The sequence below is a fragment of the Zosterops lateralis genome (assembly GCF_965231275.1).
Source record: "Zosterops lateralis genome assembly, chromosome: 9".
NCBI lineage: Eukaryota > Metazoa > Chordata > Aves > Passeriformes > Zosteropidae > Zosterops > Zosterops lateralis.
In genome coordinates, this window is record NC_139769.1 from 1519338 (window position 1) to 1543025 (window position 23688).

A 23688-nucleotide genomic window follows, 5' to 3' on the forward strand; every position below is an offset into this window, starting at 1 on the left:
TTCCAAACTTGGGTCTCTCTCTGGAGTTGGCTCAGTGGCACGGAGATGTTTCCTGGAGTTTTGGTTCTTTGGGATTTACATGGCAACTCCCCTCGCAGGTGGATGTCACTTTCTAGAGGAAAGCAAAGAGTGGGGGTGCCTGTGGAACAGCCTCTACGGACTCCCAAATTTCTTCATCATTTCTAGCAGGAGAAAGAAAAAAATGAATCTATTTCTGGCACCCCCCTCTTGACTGCAGCTTCCTGCTCTCATTTGTATAATCCCTCGCAGTGATCCTGAGACAAGGAGGGGAAGAGAAAGCTTTTCCAAGCTGCAGCAACATCCCCTTTTTTTTTTTCCTGTTCCTCCTTTCCAGGTCACATCTCCCTCCTTCCTCCGGGAGCCGAGGCAAAGTTTTGTGACGCTGCAGAAGCCCCGCAGGCGGGTCCCTCCCGCGGAGCATCCACAGCCAGGGATGAGATGAGATTCCAGGTGAGGAGTTACGGGCGGCGGGCTGGGAAAAGGCCTGGAAAAAGCTCCTCCAGCTCCCTGCCAGGGGTCACTGTGAGCCGAGAGGGGAGTGCTCGGCGCTGCTGTCACTCCCTCTGTCACCGCTGTCACCCGGGAGCGGGGCTGTGCCTCCTCCGCTCGGGTTCCCACCCCTGTCCATCCCCATCCCCATCCAGGTGCTGCTGCTGCTGCTGTTCCTGCGGGAAAATCCCGGCAGCCGCAGCCTCGCCCCGCGCGGCGCCGCCGGATTGCCGTGTCTGTGTCTGTCTCTCTCTCTCTCTGCATAAAATGGAATTTTACAAGATTTACAAGATCTAAATCCCGCCGCTCCACATCAAACCCGGCGCGGCTCCCCTGGTGCATGGAGACGTCAGGGGGTGGGTGGGAGATGGGGCCGCATCCGCTCGGGAGCGGCTCCCGAAATTCCGGCCCCCTCCTCCCCCTGCCAGCCCCCCCGGGGCCGGGAGGGGACACGGGGACAAAGGGAGGGGACACGGGGACGGGGATGGAGGGAGGGAGGGATGGAGGGATGGATGGATGGATGGATGGATGGATGGATGGATGGATGGATGGATGGAGGGATGGAGGGAGGGAGGGATGGAGGGATGGAGGGAGGGATGGATGGATGGATGGATGGATGGATGGATGGATGGATGGATGGATGGAGGGATGGAGGGAGGGAGGGATGGATGGATGGATGGATGGATGGATGGATGGAGGGATGGAGGGATGGAGGGAGGGAGGGATGGAGGGATGGAGGGAGGGAGGGATGGATGGAGGGATGGATGGATGGAGGGATGGATGGATGGATGGATGGATGGATGGAGGGATGGAGGGATGGAGGGAGGGAGGGATGGAGGGATGGAGGGAGGGAGGGATGGATGGAGGGATGGATGGATGGAGGGATGGATGGAGGGATGGATGGATGGAGGGAGGGATGGATGGATGGATGGATGGATGGATGGATGGATGGATGGATGGATAGATGGAGGGAGGGAGGGATGGATGGAGGGATGGATGGATGGAGGGATGGATGGATGGATGGATGGATGGATGGATGGATGGATGGATAGATGGATGGAGGGAGAGATGGAGGGATGGATGGATGGATGGATGGATGGATGGATGGATGGATAGATGGATGGAGGGAGAGATGGAGGGATGGATGGATGGATGGATGGATGGAGGGAGGGATGGATGGATGGATGGATGGATGGATGGATGGATAGATGGATGGAGGGATGGATGGATGGATGGATGGATGGATGGATGGATGGATGGATGGAGGGATGGATGGAGGGATGGATGGAGGGATGGATGGAGGGAGGGATGGATGGATGGATGGATGGATGGATGGATGGATGGATGGATGGATGGAGGGATGGAGGGATGGATGGAGGGATGGATGGATGGATGGATGGATGGATGGATGGATGGAGGGATGAGGGATGGATGGAGGGAGAGATGGAGGGATGGATGGATGGATGGAGGGAGGGAGGGGAAGGAAAGGCACCAGGAGATGGATCAGGAGTGCCAGCAGAGCTCTGCCCCTCCCGCACCTCACGGGGGTGACAAAGGTGACAAAAGGGACCTGTGGGGTCCCTCCCCTGGGCAAGGACCAAGTTCAGTGGCACCGGAACTTTTTCCCTTCACCAGGTTTGGTTTGTTTGATTTTTTTTTTCTTTCCTCCCCACCCAGCCCCTGAAGTCTCCAGACGTTTCACCTTGACAACCAAAGGAAGGGATTTGATCCATCAGCTGGAACCAAAGGGGTCAGGAAAGGGGAATAAAGGGGATTTTTATAGGTGATGGGTTTGTAGAGGTGATGGATAAATGGGATTTTAATTTCATCAGCCAGCACTGATCCATGAGATTCCCTGTTCCCAGAGCAGCAGGAGGGGACAGAGCAGGGCTCACCCCAAGGATCCCAGAGGATCCACAATCCAATCCCCCTCCCTGCAGTGAACTCCCAGCTGGAAAGGAGGAATGAGGAGCTGGTTCAGCAATTAAGATGCCAAATCCAATTTAAAAATCCAAGGAAGGGGGAGAGTGGCAGTGTCATTCCATCCCCACCCAGACTCCCCAGCTGCTCTGACACACTCAAAGCTCAGGAAAAGCTTTTCCAGGCTGGAAGAACTGTGTGACTCTCTCCTCTAACTGGGAGATGAGGCATAAATCCGTATTTTTGTTCTATTGACGTTATTGATAAAATATATATAAAAAAACTTTATAAAAATAGGAGCAAATGAAAGGTGTAAGGCAAAGCTCAGGATAGAGCACAGATAATCAATATTCCAAAAGTTTGCACCTCTCCTTGGCTCTGCTCCATCTCCACTTGGGTTTGGCAGGAGCCAGTTTTACTCTCAGTTGTGAAGGATTTTGTGGAGGCCACAAATTCTGCCTCTTATCCATGAAAAAGGTGCCCAACGTCCATGGATGGAGGTGAACACACAGATCCACAGACATGTCCATGGGCTGGGATGGAGGGGACCTTAAATCCCATCCCATTCCATGGCAGGGACAATTCCACTGTCCCAGGCTGCTCCAGCCTGGCCTTGGGCACTGCCAGGGATCCAGGGGCAGCCACAGCAAAGCTGGGAATTCTATCCCAGCCCCTCCTCACCCTCCCAGCCAGGAATTCCATCCCAATATCCCATTTAACCCTCTGCCATTCCCTGTGTCCTGTCCCTCCACCTTCCACCCTGTGGAATGAACATCTACCACATTCTCCTCATTGCTCTCAGGGGAAAAATCCAAAAATTAATTCTCTGCTAATTCTGGAGCGGCCACTTTGGTTTTTCCAACCCCACCACTCTGAGTTTGTGTGTTTTCCCTCCCCATTCCCATTTTTCTGGCATCTCCCTTTACAATCCAGCCTTTCCCTGCATCCAGCACCCCCAGTTTGACGTGGAGAATTGCAGGGATTGTGGCAGTAATCACAGGCTGCCGGGGTGGGAAGGAGGATAATCATTCCCTGGGATTTTCCTCCTGGAGTTTCTTAGACAGTTCAATAATTATCCCAAGTAAAAACCCAGGAATTGCAGGATCAACAGGACAGGAATGAACAAAACCCCAGGGCTGGGATCAGAACCCACTGGGCCTCCCATTCCCCCACGTTTCCCAAATGCCCAAATTGTTCATTTGGATCTCCAGATTCCGTCTGTTTATTAATTGGCCTTTTGCTAACGAGGATCCTCCTCCCACCGGGCCATCCTGGCAGCCCCAACATTGCTGCTCCTCCAGGGAAACTTCAAACATTTCCTGAAAAATCGCACAGAAACCGGAAAACTGGCCCGGAATGGAGTTGGATTTTTTGGTTTGTTGTTTTTTTTTTCCCCCCACATTTTTGAGCAAAGTTACATAAGGCAGCCCCTGCTCTCCTGCTGCCTTGAGACTCTCCAGGCCTCCAGAGCTGGGGCACCTTTGTTCCCTCAATCAGCAGCAGGAGAGGCTCAGGAATGTTCCCTGTCCTCACAGCAGCCTGAAAAACAGCAGAGGATATTTTGGGAATTTTTGAGATTAACCAGAAGCACGGAATAAAAAAAAAAAAAGGAGTTTATTCCTTGCTCTGTCTTCCCAGAGTCAAGATTTACACTGAGGTAATATTGGGGTTTTCACCCCAGGTAAAGAAACCCTAATAACGTTTTCAGGGATCTTTTTCTTCCCCCTCATTGCTAATTATGGAATAATCAGGATAAGACACAACCACCCCAACTGATCATCAAAAACCACCCCAAAAGGAGCTTCCCCCACGCTGCTCCTGACATTTTCTTGTCTCTTTTTCTCAGCAGCATCGACCCTTTTTCCCAAATACTGAAATTCCTGGGGGTTTTTTGGAACATGCCAGTGCCACTGTGGGGAGCACAGAACCATTGATTGATTTGGGATGGCAGCGATTGCTGGGGCTCCTGAGCAGCTTTTCATTCATTCCTTCCTCGCTGGCCACGCTGATTGAGGATGATGAAATCCTGATTTGCAATTCTAATTCCATTCTTTTTTTCCTCTGAACAGGCTGCCCAAGAGCTCCAGGAATATTACTTTGCCAAGCCTTACAATAAACACCCCCATTCCCCACCAAGTCCTGAAAAATACACTTATTTCAGATCCTGAAACACAGATCCACTCACAGCAATCAGCTCATAAACCCTAAATTTCAGAAAATCTTCATTTTCTTCAGAAATTTGGGAATTCTATCTGGTGAATAACGAGCTGTACCAGCAGCAGGGTGGTACAGAAACCTGGAGGAGATTTGGTGTGCCAGGGGCTGCAGCATTAAATCCTGGAATGGTTTGGGTTGGGAAAGGAGCTTAAAACCCATCCAGTGTCACCTTCCAGGGACAATTCCACTGTCCCAGGCTGCTCCAGCCTGGCCTTGGACATCCCAGGGATCCAGGGGCAGCCACAGCAAAACTGGGAATTCTATTCCAGGACTTCCACACCCTCCCAGACAGGAATTCCTTCCCAATATCCCACCCAAATCTCCACTTTTTCAGTTTGAAGCCATTCCCTGTGTCCTGTCCCTCCATCCCTTGTCCCCAGTCCCTCTGCAGCTCTCCTGGAGCCCCTTCAGGCCCTGCCAGGGGCTCTGAGCTCTCCCTGGAGCTTCTCCTCTCCAGGGGAGCCCCCCCAGCTCTCCCAGCCTGGCTCCAGAGGGGCTCCAGCCCTGCAGCAGCTCTGGGGTTTCCTCTGGAATCCCTCCAGAAGGTTCCTCTCAGTTTTCAGAGCTCTGGATAAAAACTCTCAGGAGATGGCACAAGCACTTGCTGTTTTCCAAAAACAGGATCCCTCAAAATCATTTTTCAGCAGGAATTTGCCATTTCTGGAGCTCTGCTCCCAACCCACCCCAATCTGAGCTCCACAAATCCAACCCCAAAGTGTCCCCAGGACAGACACATCACCTCCATCCTTCTCACCAACACCTCCATTCCCATCTCCCCATCAATAAAACCCCATTTTCCAGCAGGTAATGCTCCATCCCAGGAATTCAGCAAGGGAGAGGAGGAGTTTCCAAGCAAACCCTTCACCAAACTGAGAGCCAGAGCCACCAGACTGGGGTGGGGGGAGTGGGACAGAGGCAGGAAAAGCTGTACCAGGAGCAGAGGGAATAAAAACATGTAAAAAAATATTAAAAAAAGAAGGAAAATCATCTCGTCCCCGCAAAGTTCCTGAAGAGTTTCCAACCAAATGACTCAACGGCGGCAGCTGCTTCGTGCAGAGGGGTCTGGGGCTGGCTGAGCTGGCAATTAATGAATGTTTGGATCTATTTTCCATCAACACCAGCTCTGCTGACACCCTTCCAGCACTCCCTGATGGAGCACAGCGAGCCCTGGGAGCTGGGAATGAGCAGCTCCTGCTCCCAGCACATTCCCAGGTTCCCACCTGGATTAAACCCTGACCTCCTGTTCGATTCCATCTTCTGGGAGATGGAATTTTATGTTCCACTTTGGCTCTTTCCAGCCTCTGGAGCTTTCCCAGTTTGTGGAGAAGCTGCTGCAGGGATGTGGAGGGTTCCTGTGACAGTTCTGGTTTCTTTTTCTCTGCCAAGGTCAGGGTTTGTACACGGGAAATGTTGGTTTTGAGTTTGGACTTGGATGTTTGTTATTTCTTATCTATTTACGGACTCATGAGGGTTAAATGGCAAGTTAGAAAATGAAGGAAAAATGGAGAGCTTCCAACTCTTTCCAAGGTTATTTAAATGACATTTACCCAATAACGAGGTGACACCTATATTATTTATATTATTTACATTATTTACATTATTTATATCATATATATTATTTATATTATATATTATTATTTATATTATTTATATTATTTATATTATTTATTATAGGTGACATCTATATTATTTATATTTTTGACCCAATAATCACCACTCAAGGCCTGCAATGGGGACCTTTTTCACCCAGTTACAGAAAACAACCTAAACCCATGAAAAGAAGGTGAGAAACAAGGACCCAGACAATGCCCAAAATCCTCCTTCTTGACTCACATGTATCACTATGTACTAAAATCTTAAATCTAAGTTTTTCACCTTGTGAGATCACACAATACCATTCAAACCACACACCCACAATCCCAGTCCCATCACTCAATTTTGGGATCCTGTTCCAAGGTCTCAAGTCAAATGTGGTGCTGGCCTGAGGGTCGGAGCCTTTTAACACAGAAACAACAAATTTTCAGCCTCCAGGGATCCAACAGGTTCCCAGCATGGAAGTGATTCCAGCTGCAAAAACCACCACAAACTTGGGGCCTAAAATGAAATTTCTTTGGTGCTGCTCATCTTTGGAATGCAGATATTCCCTCAGTCAGGGGAGCAGCAGTGCTGGCTTTTCTCTGGATGAAATGAAATGAAACAACAGGGGGAAAGTGCTGGAATTCATGGAATCAGCCAGGCTGGGAAAGCCCTTCAAGGTCATCGAGTCACTCCCTGCCTTGTCCCCAGCACAGAGCCCTGAGTGTCACCTCCAGGAATTCCTTGGGCACTCTGGGATGGGGATTCCAGCCCTTTCCATGGGGAAATTCCTGCTGATGTCCAAGCTGACCCTTCCTTCAGGCTGTTCCCTGGGAGCAGAGCCTGATCCCACCTGTCCCCTCCTGCCAGGGATTTGTGCAGAGCCAGAAGGTCCCTCCTGAGCCTCCTTTTCTCCAGTTCCCTGTGGCTCAGGACCCCTGTGGACACGCTGATGATCTGGGATGAGCCATCTCTCCCATCCAGCGCCCTGAGGCTTCCCGAGCTCCCCAAGCTCTCTCCACCAGAGAATCCCTCTGGAAAAGCAAAATCCCTGTCCAGCACCAGAATTCTCTCCCCCCTTCCAGGCCAGGGGGGAAGCTCAGCCCCTGGATGTTCCTGGATGAGTAAGAAACCCCCAGCCTGGACATCCAAAGCTGGATTTGGGTTCAGATCCCACCACAAAGATCCTGATCTCCACAAGGAGCAGGATGGGGCTGGGGAGGCCCTGAGCATCCCCAAACCTTCCTGTTTTCCCTGCAGCTCCTCCACAGCGCTGATTTACCTGGGAATAAAATCCCTGCCTCTGGAATAGCTCACAATATTATGACTTATAACCCCCACAGGCTTTTTTTTTCCCCCCCTGTCTCCAAGCCCTAAAGCTGCAGCTCTCCCGGAGTTTTCCCATCTCCTGGAGAGAAAAGCAGGGCTGGATTTTTTACACATTTGGTGTTAAAACAAGCAGCTGACAATTCGGGAGCGCCACTTAAGGAGCGATTTCCTGCCAGGAGCCAGGGAAAGCAGCACTTTCCTCGGATTGCTCCTTTCTCCTCTCCCCTAATGTTCATTCCCCATCATCCCTCAAGTTCCTCGGAGCACAGACCCATCTGCATGGAAATGTTTGACAATATTTTCCCATTTTGTCGGGTTTTGTGGCAGGGAGGAAGGCCCAGGGCAGCCAGGGAGGTTTAATCCCATTTTCCACAAATTTCCTCACTAAAAGTGACCCCAGATGAATCCCAGGAAGATCCCAGATCTTTGCAAACAGCACCAGCAGCTCCTGAAGCTGCCTGGTGTCAGCACTGTCCCACCTGCAGGTGTCACATCCCTACAGCATCCCAAGAAAAGCTGGGAATACGAGGAGCCTTGGAGCAGGACACAGGAAAGGACAACCCTGAGTTCTTCATCCCTCTTTAACAAACCCCTCCAGCCCTGATTTTCACTCTAAAACAGACCCTGAACCCTGAATCTTCAGTTTCCCAAACCCTTCCTGACAACTATAGGAGCAAAAACATTGGAAACACAACAAACCTTGGGATTCAGTTCCACAGATCCTCTGGATTATGAGGTTGGATGAGGCTTGTGGAAGGTGTCCCTGCCCATGGAATTATATCAACTTTGAGGTCCCTCCCTACCCAAACCTGTCTGGAATTCTGGGATCATTTCCTTGGCACACTCTCCATTACACCCTGAATTTCTGCCACAAAAATTAACTCCTCTTGACAGCAGTTATTTTTTTCCCATGGAAAACAACTCCCATTCCAAGCCCCCAGCAGCACATTAATATTCCTTTCTCCCTGCACTCAGCCCAGGCAGGAGATTTTGGCACGCTGGAAACTGTGAACATTCACAACAGCACTAATTTTTAAATAATTTGGGAAGAGTGGATGTGCCAGAACATTTCCCAGAGTTAACTGCACACAGTTAAGCTGAGCTTTGTTATGCAGAGCCTGGCAGGGAAAAAAATAAAGCCTTGGAGTTGCTTTGTTGGGAATAAAAAGTGGATATTCCTTCAAATTCCACCTGGGTGCACCTGTTCTCCAAGGAGGCTCGACAATAAACTCCAAAAATACCAAATAATGGCTTTGGGAAGTCCCTCTGCAGCTCTGCAGGAGCCCCTTTGGATCTGGTGGGGAAATGCTGCTCCCAGAGCAGCTTTCAGGGAGAGGTTCAAGGCCTTTGAGGGATTTAATCCCAATTCCCAGAATATTCCACGTCACACATGGGGAAGGTACGAATTTAACTGTAATTCTCTACCCTCTAAATATCCTTATGTCACAGCAGGGAGGAGAGAGGCTCTTCCCAAAGTTTTCCCCAAAAAACCCCTGCACTCACACAAAAATATTTGGATTCTGGATTTTTTCCAAGTTGTTGGCCCATTTCTATGATTTCCAGATTGTTTTTATCGCTCCCATTTCCCTGATTTTCAGGAGAATGGGGACGGAATTGGGAATTCTCTCCCCCGGGCACTGCTCTGCCCTTTTTCCCACATCACAACTGCAACACATCAAAACAACTATTCCCAAAATCCTGGAATGGTTTGGGTTGGGAGGGATCTTACAGATGATCCCATTTACGGGCAGGGACACCTTCTGCTATCCCAGGCTGCTCCAAACCTTGTCCAGGACAATTCCAGGGATCCAGGGGCAGCCACAGCTTCTCTGGGAAAGCCATTCCAAGGCCTCCCCACCCTCCCAAGGAGGAGAAATTCCTTCCCCAAATCCCACCTAACTCCATTCTCTGGCAGTGGGAAGTCATTCCCTGCATCCTCTCATTCCATAAAAGTGTAAAACCACTCTGACTCCCTCATTTATGATGGAATTTCATATTCCATGAGCAAGAAGAGCTGGAATTCAGCCCAGGGCTGTCATTCCTGGTCAATCCTGCAGCCCCACAACCTCCAAGAGCCTTTGGGGCATCACGGAGTTGAGACACCAGGATTGGGATAAGGACATTATTTCCACCACCCATTTCCATGAAATTCCAACAGCAGCTGGAATTGTTGGAATTGCTCCTGAGCCTCCCATTCCCAGGAAAAGAGGAATTTTCAGGTGCAGTCAGAGGGGTGATGTCCCCTCCCAAGCCCCCCCTCTCTCTCAGGAACGGTGATGGCATTTTCCTGCAGGAGCCAAAGGATGCGCGGTGAGCGCCGAGCGTTTGTTTCCTTGGAAACAAAACCCTTCCAACCTCCAGCACACAATCCTCGGGAAAAAAAGAAAACTCTGTAATTAAACCCAAGGCCTGGTGGCTATTTTTAGCCCCCCCCCCCCAGTTCCCTGAGATGTGAAATCCCGACTGTTTTATTAGGGATGGAACCCAAGGAAAACACGTTTGTCTCCGTTATCGGAGGAGGGAAATATCTGTGTCCACCCAAACAATAAAACCCACGGGATTGTGCTGAGGAAAAGAATTGCTGTGGCCTTTGGAAAGAAAAATCAATTGGAATATTTGGAATTTTTTTGGGGAATGCTCTGAGCCAGGGTTAAAAGCAACACTTGAGGTGACAAACCTGAGAGAATAAAAGACACGAATCAAAAAAATCTGAGAGAATCAAAAACCTTCAGGTGATAAACCTGAAAAATCAAAAGGGGGAAAATTTGATTTATTTCCTGGAGGTTGAGATTGATCCTGGAGATCTTTTCCAACCCAAATGATTCTGGGATAACAGAATTAGATCAAGGAATTGGAGAGTTTAATTGGAAATATATTGGCCAGTCCTGGTGTGGTGATGATGCCTCAGTGGTTTTCCTGGAGAAAATCTCTGTGGCACTGAAATTAAAGAGGTGCCAATGGAATTCTATTTAAAAATCACCTGAAAAGATCAATTTGGAAGAATCCACCCTGAAATTGAAAAGAATCGACCCTGAAATTTAAAAGAATTCAACCTGAGATTTAAAATAATTCAACCTGAGATTTAAAAGAATTGACCCTGAAATTTAAAATAATTGACCCTGAAATTTAAAAGAATACAGCCTGAAATTTAGAAGAATTAACCCTGAAATATAAAATAATTCACCCTGAAATTTAAAATAATTCACCCTGAGATTTAAAATAATTGACCCTGAAATCCAAAAGAATCAACCCTGCAATTTAAAAGAATTCACCCTGAAATTTAAAAGCATTAAATTAAATTAAATTAACCCTGAAATTTAAAATAATTCACCCTAAAATTTAAAAGAATCGACCCCAAAATTTAAAACGATTCAACCTGAGATTTAAAAGAATTGACATTGAAATTTAAAAGAATTAACCCTGAAATTTAATAGAATTCACCCTGAAATATAAAATAATTCACCCTGCAATTTAAAAGAATTCACCCTGAAATTTAAAAGCATTAAATTAAATTAAATTAAATTAAATTAACCCTGAAATTTAAAATAATTCACCCTAAAATTTAAAAGAACTGACCCCAAAATTTAAAATAATTCAACCTGAGATTTAAAAGAATTGACCCTGAAATTTAAAAGAATTCACCCTGAAATTTAAAAGCATTAAATTAAATTAAATTAACCCTGAAATTTAAAATAATTCACCCTGAAATTCAAAAGAATTCAAGCTGAAATTTAAAAGAATTCACTCTGAAATTCTACCGTGAAGTTGCTGTTTTCTTCATACAAAAAAATATTAAAACCCATGAAATTATTTCTTCTCTAAATCTGTAATTTCGAGTTATTCTCCAGCCACACTCTTGGGTTTGATCCTTGGATATTCCTCTAAATTCAGAGTATTTTTTGCTGTTGCACTGAGCAGATCATCAAACATTCCTGTTCAATTTGACTCTTGGGCCGCTCGAAGGGGAAATCAAACATTAAAAACAAATTTATCAAATTAAAAACCAGCCGAAAAACAAGAGTTATAAAATCGTAACTTGGTGTTTCGCAGAGCAAAAAAAAAAAAAAAAAAAAAAAAAATTCTTCCACAGCCTCGAAGTTTTATTTGTTCTCTGGAGATTCTTCCCTTGGATCTGGATGGATTTTCCTTTCCCTCGTATAAATGTTTGGAAATGAGGAAGATTTATCCCCTGCCCTTCACGTTTTTGGATTAAACATTGCATTTTAGAGGGTGGGTTTTTTTTCCACCATAAATAGAGGAATTTTCAATCCGAGGAAACATCCTGACACTTTTGAGCTGAAGCAGCTGAGGTGAAGCACAGGGCAGGGAATTTTCAGGCTTTTATGGATAAAGATTATTGTGCCTGATGTTGAAAACGAGCCTAAATTTCTTCTCAAAACACAGTTTTTAATCTCTTTAGTACCAAAGGAGTGGCCTGGGAGCCATCCCAGCTCAGGAGAGGAGTCAAATCTGAAATGACCATTTGGAAATAGAAAACTCTACTGAAAATTTGATTTTTTTGGGTTTTTTTGTTTGTTTGTTTGTTTGTTTTGTTTTGTTTGCTTTGTTTGGTTTTGGTTTGTTGTTTTTTGTTGGGTTTTTTTTGTTGTTGTTTTTTGGGGTTTTTTTGTTTGTTTGGGTTTTGTTTGTTTGTTTGTTTTTGGGGTTTTTTTGGGTTTTTTGTGGTTTGTTTTTTTTTTTTTGTTTTTTTTTTTTTTTTTGGTTTTGTTTTGTTTTGTTTTGTTTTTTGTTTTTGGTGAAGGATGGGAATGTCAAAAATTCCCAAGGATTTCAGGGAATTCATGTTGTGCCATGGGTGATTCCATCTGGATGATAAAGAAAATTGGATCAAATTATGGATCTGCAGGGAAGGGAAATGGGGATTGTGGAGAAACAAAACCAGTTTGTCTCAGTTCAGCCACTGGAGGTGATTCCCTTGGGAAGATCAGGAGAAATTCCTCCCCCAGAGGGTGACAGGAAATGGGATGGGAATGGAATTCCCAAAGATCCCAGGAGGGTTTGGAAAATCCCAGCTCTCAAGGTGGGATTTTGGGATTGTCTCAGGGTGGGATTTTGGGATTGTCTCAGGGTGGGATTTTGGGATTGTCTTGGTGGGATTTTGGGATTGTCTCGGTGGGATTTTGGGATTGTCTTGGTGGGATTTTGGGATTGTCTCGGTGGGATTTTGGGATTGTCTTGGTGAGATTTTGGGATTGTCTCAGGGTGGGATTTTGGGATTGTCTCAAGGTGGGATTTTGGGATTGTCTCAGGGTGGGATTTGGGATTGTCTTGGTGGGATTTTGGGATTGTCTCAAGGTGGGATTTTGGGATTGTCTCGGTGGGATTTTGGGATTGTCCTGCAGGGCAGGAGTTGGATCAGTGATCCTTGGACATCCTTCAGCTCAGGATATTCCATGATTTCATATCCCACATCCAGATTTTCCAACAACTCCCCCAACATCTCCAAAGGGAAGCCCTGAAACCTCCAATTTTGCAATTCCAGGGGGGATCAGACTCAGCTGCAAAATTATTCCTGAATTTAAGAGAACAAAAATCTTGGCCTGAGCCTGATTTTTTTTTCCCCCCAAGTTTTCCACATGAGGAGCCCAACTAGAAACCTCCAGGCACCAATATTGGAGTGTTTAGACATAAAAACTGGGAAAATCCAGTTTTTAGGCCAAGAAATGTTTGTTTTGATGGGATTTGGAGAACAACTGGAAACTGTTTTGTCTGGAAATGAGACCAAATTCTTAAAACCAGAATGAAACGAGTCAGAATCAGATTCCAGTTAATGAAATCAGATCCCAATAAATAAAAGCAGAACCAAAGGAATGGGATGGGATCCCTCCTCAAGGAAAAATCACCTCTGGATTAATGAGCTGCTAATTGGACACGACAGGAATTCCACCCAGGGGGTTTCCAGTGGCCCTAATGAGGCTGAGGGGGAGAATTAATTAATTAATTAATCTCCCTGCAGCCCCTCCCTGCCATGAATAATTCAGTTTGTGGGATAAATCTGCCTTAAGATGGATTTTAGTCCCAGTTTTTATGAGGAATTTGGTCCTCTCCATGTGGAAAACTGAAATGAGGATTTTGTTGTGTTTTCAGCTGGTTTGTTCCCCTTTTTAACTCCTTCTATTTGAGAGGAAACTAATTAATCTAATTACCTTGGGCTCCAATTAAATCCTGTTGGAATATCATGGAATTTTGGAATGGTTTGGTTGGGAAGGACCTCAAAGCTCCATTCCCACCCCAGGGATATTTCCCTTATCCCAGATTGCTCCAACTTGGCCTTGGACACTTCCAGGGATCCAGGGACAGCCACAGCAAAGCTGGGAATTCCTGGGAATTTCCTATCCCTGGAAATCTGCCTCAGGAAGGTGAAAAATCCAGGATTGATCAATCAAGAATGATTGGAGATGTGGCCAAAGGCAAGTACAGGGATTTTTTTTTAGGAAAATTCCTGTTTTCCTAAAAAAAATAATCCCACAGGATGGGATCCATGGCTCCCAGTCAGCACTGGAGCAATGAAACATCGGTCATTAAATTCTCCTTTTCCAAATTTAATTCCAAGCCAAGTTTCCCCACTCACATCCATGAAATCCAGCTCTGCCTTTGCTAATTGCCCTGGCAGCTCGTTAGGGAGTTAATTAGGAATTTCACCCAGCTAAAGGCTGTAATTTACAATTACAATGTCCATAACACCCATCCATAACACGCTGTTCTCAGGACATAAAATGTGCCGTGAATATTAAAGATATTCCCGGGAACAGCTCCTGAAATGGGTGGAATTCCAGGAAACTCAATCCCAGGAAACTCAATCCCAAGGAACTGATCCGCAGAAATCTGAAGCTTCTTTTTTCCAGGAAATGTTGTTCACCTGCCTCGTGTTTTATGGGAGCCTCTGGATGTAATTCCCACCCCAGTTTTGTGGGATCCACCAGTTTGGCTTTTCCAGCCAAATGAGATCCATTCCCAGGATCTCATGGAATTTGTCAATTCCCAACCTTTGGGATGAGTTGCTGCACTTGGAACGGGAATTCTCAATTAAATCTAAATAAAATCTTCCAAGGATAAACCATAATCTCTTCTACTTTCTCTTGGTGACAATTTCATGGCATTAAAGGAATATTTTATATTAATTTCATTATTCCAACTGATGGAATTCCTGATAAAATGATGGAAACCACACACAAGGAAAGCACAAAACAACTCCCCAAACCCAACCCCTGCTCTGTTATCACAAAGTTCTTTTCCAAAGTAATTCAGAACCAAATAATTTGATGTGAGCTGGGAAGTGGGAGGTAAAACCTGGATTAAACAACACCTCCATACTCTTAATAAATTTCATATTTTATGGCAAAGCACAAATATTCCACTCCAAACCCAACACCTAAAATGAATTTAGAGCCTTTTCCAGCGACAAATCCCATCCCAAAATCCAAACACATCCTGATCCTCTCTCTGGTGATTCAGATAAAACTGAAAACTAAATTCCTCTTTTTTTTTTGTTTTTTTGGGAATCCAGGAGGATTTGCTCCCAGCTCCACAGGAACCTGCTGCATTTGGGAGGCACCAGCTCCGTGTGGGAGGCAGCAAATGGAATTGTGAAGCCTCTGTGCAAACACAACACAAAGGAAGGGAAATAACAGCAGGGATGAAGAGCAGGAGATTTTTTTACTTTTTTACTCCCGGTGTTTTTCCAAGGGGGGGATCAATTCCCAGAGGAATAAAAGGCTCTTGAATTTGGGAAGATCCTTGAAAGAATTGCAGTTTCTCCCAGTGATTGGAATGTTTGGGTGGGTTATTTTTTTGGGGATTTGGGGATTTCAGGGAGGTTCTGGAGTTCTCATCCCTGGAAGTGTCCAAGGCCAGACTGGAAAGGGCTTGGAGCAGCCTGGGATGGTGGAAGGTGTGGAATGGGATGGGATTAAATTCCCTCCCAACCCAAACCATTCTGGAATTCTCAATGAATGGTCTTGGAGGGCTTTTCCAGCCTCAGTGATTCTGGGATTCTGGAATTTCACAGACAGAAAACATCCCGAAGTTTTCCAGATATTCCTTCCAACCAAACACAAAAATAACCCCTCAACTTTCAGGGGCAGCCTTAATAATAATAATAATAACAAGAAGAAAGAAGAAGAAAGAAGAAGAAAGAAGAAAGAAGAAAGAAGAAAGAAGAAGAAAGAAGAAGAAGAAGAAGAAGAAGAAGAAGAAGAAGAAGAAGAAGAAGAAGAAGAAGAAGAAGAAGAAGAAGAAGAAGTTGTTGAAGTTGTTTCTTTTCCACCTGACATCTCCAATCCTGGAATTCTGCTGAGCCTGATAAGGGACACATTCCCTTTTCCAAGAGAAAACGAGTTATTCCTCTGGATCTCGCAATATTCATCTCATGGAGGGACAGGACACAGAAAATGGCCTTAAGCTGGAAAAAGGGTGGATTTAGATGGGATTTTGGGATGAAATTTCTGGCTGGGAGGGTGAGGAGGGGCTGGGATGGAATTCCCAGCTTTGCTGTGGCTGCCCTGGATCCCTGCAGTGCCCAAGGCCAGGCTGGAGCAGCCTGGGACAGTGGAAGGGTCCCAGCCCATGGATGGGATGAGCTTTAAGGTCTTTCCCAATCCAAACCAGTCTGGGATGGAAAAATCTCCAACTGCACCAAATGCCAGAGGGGAGACTGAGAAAAAACCAACTTCCCAAGGTAAGAATTACATAAAAATTGGGAGACATTGGGCAGAAAACTCTGCTTAAATTAGGGAGCAATGAGTGGTTCTGAATAGGCTCCTTCCCCAGCAGCTCCTGCTTCCACAGGGCAACACATCAGGAATTCCCAGCTGGAGATTTCCCAGTGCTCCTCCTCTTTTTGGGGCAGAGGTTGAGCTCTCACTGTCTCTTTTGGGAGAGGGAAACCAACTCACCCACATGGGTTCAGCACCAGGAGCAGCAGGAACATCCCAAATTCCAGGGCTGATCCCTTCCCTGACCCCACATCAGCCCAAATCCACCTCCTATCCCAGCACAGGAAATCTTCTGTGCCCTCCCCATAATCCTTTTGTTTGTATTTTTCCAGGAAAAAGGACATGGAATGGGAATGTTCATCCCTGACATCTCCAAGTCCTTCACTCCAGCACAAACTCTGATTTTCCCTGCAGATCTCCAGGACAAACTCTGCTTCCTGCCATACCTCACCACCTGGGATTAAACCAGGACTAAACTCTGGACTAAACCAGGAATTTGGGAAGCAAATCCCAGTTCCAGGGGCAGGTTTGGGCTCCAAATCCCTGCCTTGTCATCCCTCCACCCCTCTGACATCCCAGGCTGCTCCATCTCCTGCTGAGCCACATTCTCTGCCAGCCCACACACCCGTGGATCTTCCAGCTCCTGCTTTTCCTCAGCTTTTCCTGGATCCTCTCACTTCCCCCTTTCCTCTTGCTGTGTAGTAATTCCCTCTTTTCCCTCATTTCTAAAATTAAACCCGGAGTATTCCCGGTTTTCTCTGAGGTTGGATGGGGCTTGGAGCAGTCTGGGATGGTGGGAAGGTGTCACTGCCCATGGGATCATCCTCAAGGTCCTTCCCAACCCAAAACATTCCAGGATTCTGTGATTCCAGCCAGGGATTAACTCCATAAATCCAATTTGAAATCCAAGTTACAAAAACCAGACATTCCTGATGTCGCTAAAAAAGGTGAAAAATAATATCCTGGAATGAAAAAAAATATATATATTAAGAAAAAAAAAATCTTTGTTTTGTCTCCACAGCCTGATTTGTTTCCTGCTGAAAAGGAAGAGTTTGGACATCCCCCTTTATGGAATTCTCAAATCCCCAGCAAAGGTCTCACCCTCAATTTGCATAGAAAAAAAAGCTTAAAAAGGGGAGAAAAGAATGATATATAGTCTGAAAAAGCTGCAATTGTTTCACAGCTGCCAAAACAATTCCATTCCTTCCTCAAAGCCATTTTTTCCTGCCTTAATGGACTCATTTTCCATCAGACTGACAAGTTTTGCCTTCAATTAGCAGGAATTTTAATTGATGGAATGTTTAATGTGGCATCGAGGTACTTATTTATATCACACTAAATATTTATCAGCTCTCACAGAGATGAAGGGAACCAGAGCACAGAAAGGAAAGGTTGGTGGGATAAAGCAGGAAAAATATTGGATTTGCTGGGAATAATTAAGATCTAAACATAAGGAATGATGGAAAGCAGGATCTGGAAGTGAGGTCAGCTCTGAACCTTTGATTTGAAAAAGAGAATTATGAAAAACTGGAGTGCTGGAGTCTGGTACAGAAACAGGGAGAGAAAGGCATAAAAACAAAAATCAGCTTTTAGGAGTATTTAGCTATAAACAGAAAAAAATCCATTCCCATGGCAGGGGTGGGACTGGATGGGTTTAAAGGCCTTTTCCACACAAATCATTCCATGGTGATTCCATGTGGGAAGGAACCCTCAAGCCCAACTCATCCCAAACCCAAACTCCTCCACGGGGATTTGGATGTTCCAAGGGTTTTTCCTCTGGGAAAACATTTATCCCACCAGATTTCTAAAAGCCCCTCTAAAGTCTCCACTGATACCAAACAATCCAGGGAAAAGCTTGGAATGGTTTCCAGGCTGGCAGTCAGGATGGGATATTTGTGAATTTGGGGAATTTTCAATCAAAGAGGTCGTGGATTCTCCATCCCTGGGAATGTCCTGGAGCAGCCTGGGATGGTGGGAGGTGCCCAGGGAGGAACAAGATGGGCTGGAAGGTCCTTCCAACCCAAACCAGTCTGGGATTCTGGGATTTGAACATTCCTGAAACAACAGAGGATCTGTTCTCCCATCATCTCCCTGGAGGAATTTCTGAAGTGGCCCCAAAACATCCCCAGCAATGAAGCCTTGAGGGTTCAAAGATGAGGAATAAAAGATCTGAAATTGGAATTCCAGTCCAACCTCAGCTCTTCCTGAACCAAACCCAACCTGAGGAGCTGAACCCCCTGTGCCACCCACAGCTGTCCCAGCTTGGGGATTCCTTTATCAATCCATTAAAATCTTAGAAAACAGTAAAATCTGACAAAAAACCCCCTCTAAATTCCAGAAAGAAAAGCCCAATTTTTGCCCCGTTTTCCACAGACCATCAATGATGTGGCTCAGCTACTTTTCAACGTGAAAAATGCTGTGCAAATGATGCAAATCCTTTCATTTTTTTTTTTTTTTTTTTTTTTTTTAGGAAAATGCTATTCCAGACTTTTCCTCGCAATTTAGGAACGTTGTTAGAACAGATTCTTGATTACACCAACGGTTTTAATTACGAGGACACAATTATTTTCAACTGGACCAGAAACTTGTTTAAAGGAGAGCCACAAGAATTCTTTTTCTTAAGGAATAAAAAGCTGGAGATGTCCGTGTTTCCATGGAGACAACCTCTATCCTTTCCTGCTTCCCAATCTATCCTGGGCGATCAATACTTTATGGTAATTGTTTCCATGGAAATTGCAACCAGAATAATCCTCTTTTTTTTTTTTTTCTTCCATAGAAAAGCAACAAGAAAACAACTTGGGGAAGGCAGAGTGGGGTCTGGAGCAGCCACAGCAGGACGAGCACCAAAGGTCTTGAGGAAAAGAATTCGAAATTTGGGTTTAATCAGCCCAGTTCAACAGGTTTGGGGAAGTTTCACGGGGAATGTGAGGATGGGGATGGAAAGTTGGGTTTGTCCAGCACTGGGATGAATCTTGTGCTTTCAAAATCAGGGAGAAGCAAGGAGGGGTGGAGAGGGACAGGAATGAGGTGGTGCCAGAGCAGAACATTTGGTTTGGAGTTGGTGATCTTGAAGGTCTTTTCCAACCTCATCATTCTGTGGTTCTGTAACATCAGGGATAAAGGAATTCCACAATTATAAAATCATGGAGTGTCCTGAGGTGGAAAAGCTCCACAGGGATCCCTGATCCAGCTCCTGGCCCTGCACAGACCCCCCAACAATCCCACCCTGTGCCTGTTTCCCAAAGGCTCCTGGAGCTCTGGCAGCCTTGGGACTGTGACCATTCCCTGGGGATCTGCTCAGTGTCCCCCCAAATCCCCTTTTCCCAAAATCCAACCTAAACTTTTCCTGGCCCAGCTGCAGCCATTCCCTGGATCCTGTCCCTGGAGAGGGAAGACTGGCACCTGTCCCTCCATTCCTCCTCAAACAACCCGAGCTGGGGAATGCAGGGTTTGTTCCCAGCCTGGAGCTGCAGCCAACCTGCTCATCCCGGGGATGTGCAGGAATCTGGAGATCCCCCATGGAGCACCACGGGGAACAGCCCCGAGCCCATTATCTCAGTCATTAACTCTCAGAAATGATAATTAAAGGCTCATTAGCATTCAACTAAAATCAGAAAATCAAATGAGAACGCAAAGTTCAGTTTTCACGTGAAATTCCAGCCCCAGTCGATTGTGGGAAACTTCCAACACAACCACCAAAAGTTCAGGAAAATCCTTTCCTGGGTTGAAATTTATGCCAAGAGAACTCCCTGACAAAGCTTTTCCACACTTTGGGGAAAGGCAATTCCAGGTAAAACAAATGCCATCAAAATTAGTGATTAACACATGGATCAAAAGAGAATTACTTGGAATACTGCAGGAAAACCCTGAATTAGGAGCGCTTGAGCAGTTTGGGATGGTTTTCCACAAGAACCAGGAGAGGAGCAGGATGGGAATTCATGATGTTGATGATGGATTTGATTACAGGAGATTAAAAAGCATTCCAGGAGTGCTGATCCTGTGGCAGCTCCCAGCAAACCTCTGCCAGGAAAAGGCAGGAGCTCAGGAACTCCAGGATCCATCCCCACCTGATGTAAATGCTCACATTTGGTTTCCAGGTCAAAAAATCCAGGAAACAAAAAAGGATTGTGGCATTCCCTGCTTGAGCTGTGCAGACAGAATCTGGGAATGGTCTGGGTTGGGTGGGACCTTAAATCCCATCCCATTCCACCCCTGCCATGGCAGGGACAATCCCACTGTCCCAGGCTGCTCCAACCTGGACTTGGCACCTCCAGGGATCCAGGGGCAGCCACAGCAAAGCTGGGAATTCTATTCCAGAGCCTCCCCAACCTCCCAGCCAAGAATTCCTTCCCAATATCCACCTAAATCGCCACTTTTTCAGTTTGAATCCATTCTCTGTGTCCTGTCCCTCCAGGCCTTGTCCCCAGTCCCTCCCCAGCTCTCCTGGAGCCCCTTTAGCCCCTGGAATTGGCTCTGAGCTCTCCCTGGAGTTTTCCCTTCTCCAGCCCAGAGGTTTAATCCCTGTGGGATCTGGTGACAGCAGCTCTCAGTGACATCCCCATCCCCTCAGCACCAGCAGCTGTGACAATTCCCAGCCTGGCAGTGTCTGGTGGGATCCCACTGGAATAAATCCAATGCCAAGGCTGGAGGAGCCAAAGGAGCTCCGGTGGCACCTCCAGGTGCTGGAGGAACACAAGGACACCTCACAGGAACAGCTGCTCTGCCTTTTCCATGGATGTTTCAAATCACCAGCTAATCCATGAAAACACACCAAAAAAAGGAGAAACTTCCAGGGGAAAGCTGCAGGAGGGACACAAAAGGCAGATTTCCTCTTTCCCAGCTGCTTTCCAAGGAAGCTCCTGAGGAAGCCCTGAGGCCACGGAGCTGCCAAACCCAATCCATCAGAGCTGGTGAGAGCACTGACCCCCCTGACCCCTGCCTGCATGTGCAGAGTGCCACATTCCAGAGAAAACATGAAATTCCAGAGAAAACACAGCACAGGGATGGAATTCATGCAGATTTGATGAGCCCTTCTCTGGAGACAGCCCTAAAAACAGCACAGGATTTTTGTTTTCCCAATTGTTTCCCTGATTGAGGAATGGTTTTTTTTTTTTCCCCAAACAGCTGCATGTTGGCTGTGGATGTGTTTGTCATTCCAGGATTTTACATCTGTATTTATATATTTATATGTATTTTTTAATATGTATCTCTATATAAGAAAATAGCACCTGATTATTATCCTGTATTTTCCCAGATTTCTTTGAGGAAGAAACTCAAGGAAACCACCAAATCCCAGAGCTGGCAATTAAGAACCTTGCCATAAATGTAAGAAATTTGGGGGAAAATGTTAAATATATCAAGTCATGGATTTCACATTGGGTATGAAAAGATAAAATCTGTGTTTTGTGGAGTGATTTGGGATGGAAAGGAGCTTAAATCCCATTCCATCTCCTGTCCAAGTTTTCCAGCCACTACCCCAGGTTGCTCCAAGTCCCCTCCAACCTTGAATGCTCCCCAAATATATTTATTACTTGAATAATTTATGGCAAAGCTCTTTTCCAAAGTTGTTTAAATCCTCTGAGAGAACAAACCATCAAATTTTAGCTCTTTCAGAATGCCTATGATCAGAATCCTTAAAAATACAGGTCTGGAAGAGGATAAAGAGATAAAAAGCACCACTGGAATTCTGTGGCAACACCACTGCTGTATTCCCTAAGTTTGGAATGGATACTCCATGAATTCTTAAAATCTAAATTAAAACAAACTCTGCCTTATTTGCATTTCATTAAAATTTCGGTTTAAAGGCTTTAAAGGAGCTCAGAAATTTCTGGGGCAAAGCCAGAAAAAGGAAGGAAAAACCTGGAAAATTTGAGGTGGGAAATGCAGCTTTGCTGGGTGTGACCTCCTCATCCAAAGGGAATTTTTTTTAGGAAAGGTGGAAGCCAGAGAAAAACTACAAGTGGCAAATAAATCTTCCCCAATGGATCTGTTCTGTTTCCCAACTCTGTAACTCCACCTCAATCCACTTGGAGATGGAACAAAAATAGCTCAGTGTGAGTTTTGTAACCACGCTGCAAGTCCCCAGTTGTTCCATTTCCCCACATTTCTACAATCCTGTTACACTTCAAAAATCCAGCTGAGAAATTCCTGGCGTTTTTCTCCTAAATTGTTGATTTAGGAGGGGAAAACTGCAAAACTCCACTTCCCTGATGGAGAATCCACCACGGGAAGCTCTTTCAGTACTCCCAGTTCTCCCTTCACATCACCTTGTTCAGGTCCAATTAAAGAGCTGTTCCTTTTGCCTTTTTTTCCCTGGGAATTATAATGATTTCAGAGAGCTCTGAACTATTAAAAAAGAATCCATCCAATTCCCAAGTCCATATGTTTGTCTTCCCAAAGTTCTCCTCATTAAAGCGCGTTTCTCGCCCTCCTCCTCAGGTAGCAGATGGAGTAGTACAAATCCCACTTCCAAACTTCCCAGGGAAGGGATTTGAGTCAATGCAGCTCCGTTTTAAAGATGTAGACACCAGGAAAATGGGATCAGGAGGACCAGGAATATGGGATCCGGAGAATCATAAATATGGGACCAGGAGGACCAGGAATATGGGATCAGGAAGACCAAGAATATGGGACCAGGAGGAACAAGAATATGGGACCAGGAGGATGTGGAGCTGCTGGAGAGTCCAGAGGAGATCCTGGAGCTGCTCCAAAGCTCTGGAGCCCCTCTGGAGCCAGGCTGGGAGAGCTTGGAATGTTCCCCTGGAGAGGAGAAGCTCCAGGGAGAGCTCAGAGCCCCTGGCAGGGCCTGAAGGGGCTCCAGGAGAGCTGGAGAGGGACTGGGGACAAGGGATGGAGGGACAGGACACAGGGAATGGCTGTAAGTTGGAAGAAGGTAAATTTAGATGGATAGTGGGATGGAATTCTTGGCTGGGAGGGTGTGGCAGTCCTGGAATAGAATTCCCAGCTTTGCTGTGGCTGCCCCTGGATCCCTGGAGTGTCCCAAGCCAGGTTGGACACTGGGGTTTGGAGCAGCCTGGGACGGTGGGAGGTGTCCCAGTGGAATGGGATGGGATTTCAGGTCCTTCCACCCAGCCCATTCCACAATTCCATGTTTGAGCTGCACTCAGGATGTTCCTCACTCCAGCTCCTCTCCCAGGCTGGCCCAGGGCCGGCAGGAATCCCTTTGGACAAATCCAGGGATTCATCCAGCCAATCCTCCACAGGAAATCCCTGCAGCAGCCACTTCCTCTGCTCCCAAATTTCTGGGGGAGCTCATCCCACCCATCCTCTCTCCCTGCTCAGTCCAAACTCCACCTTCAGGAGCACCAGGGAATTCTGGAGAACTCAGCAACAATTCCCAGTGAGGAAAAATTATGGAGAGAGGAAGCTTTTGATGCCTTTG

General features: G+C 46.2%; 1 protein-coding gene across 1 annotated transcript in view; it reads right to left on the minus strand.

Moving 5' to 3' along the window:
- Positions 1-23688, minus strand: part of PDE4B (phosphodiesterase 4B) — a gene marked incomplete at its 5' end in the record, with an annotated part of 162638 nt that overhangs the window by 89243 nt on the left and 49707 nt on the right. The gene's annotated exons all lie outside the window — the stretch shown is intronic.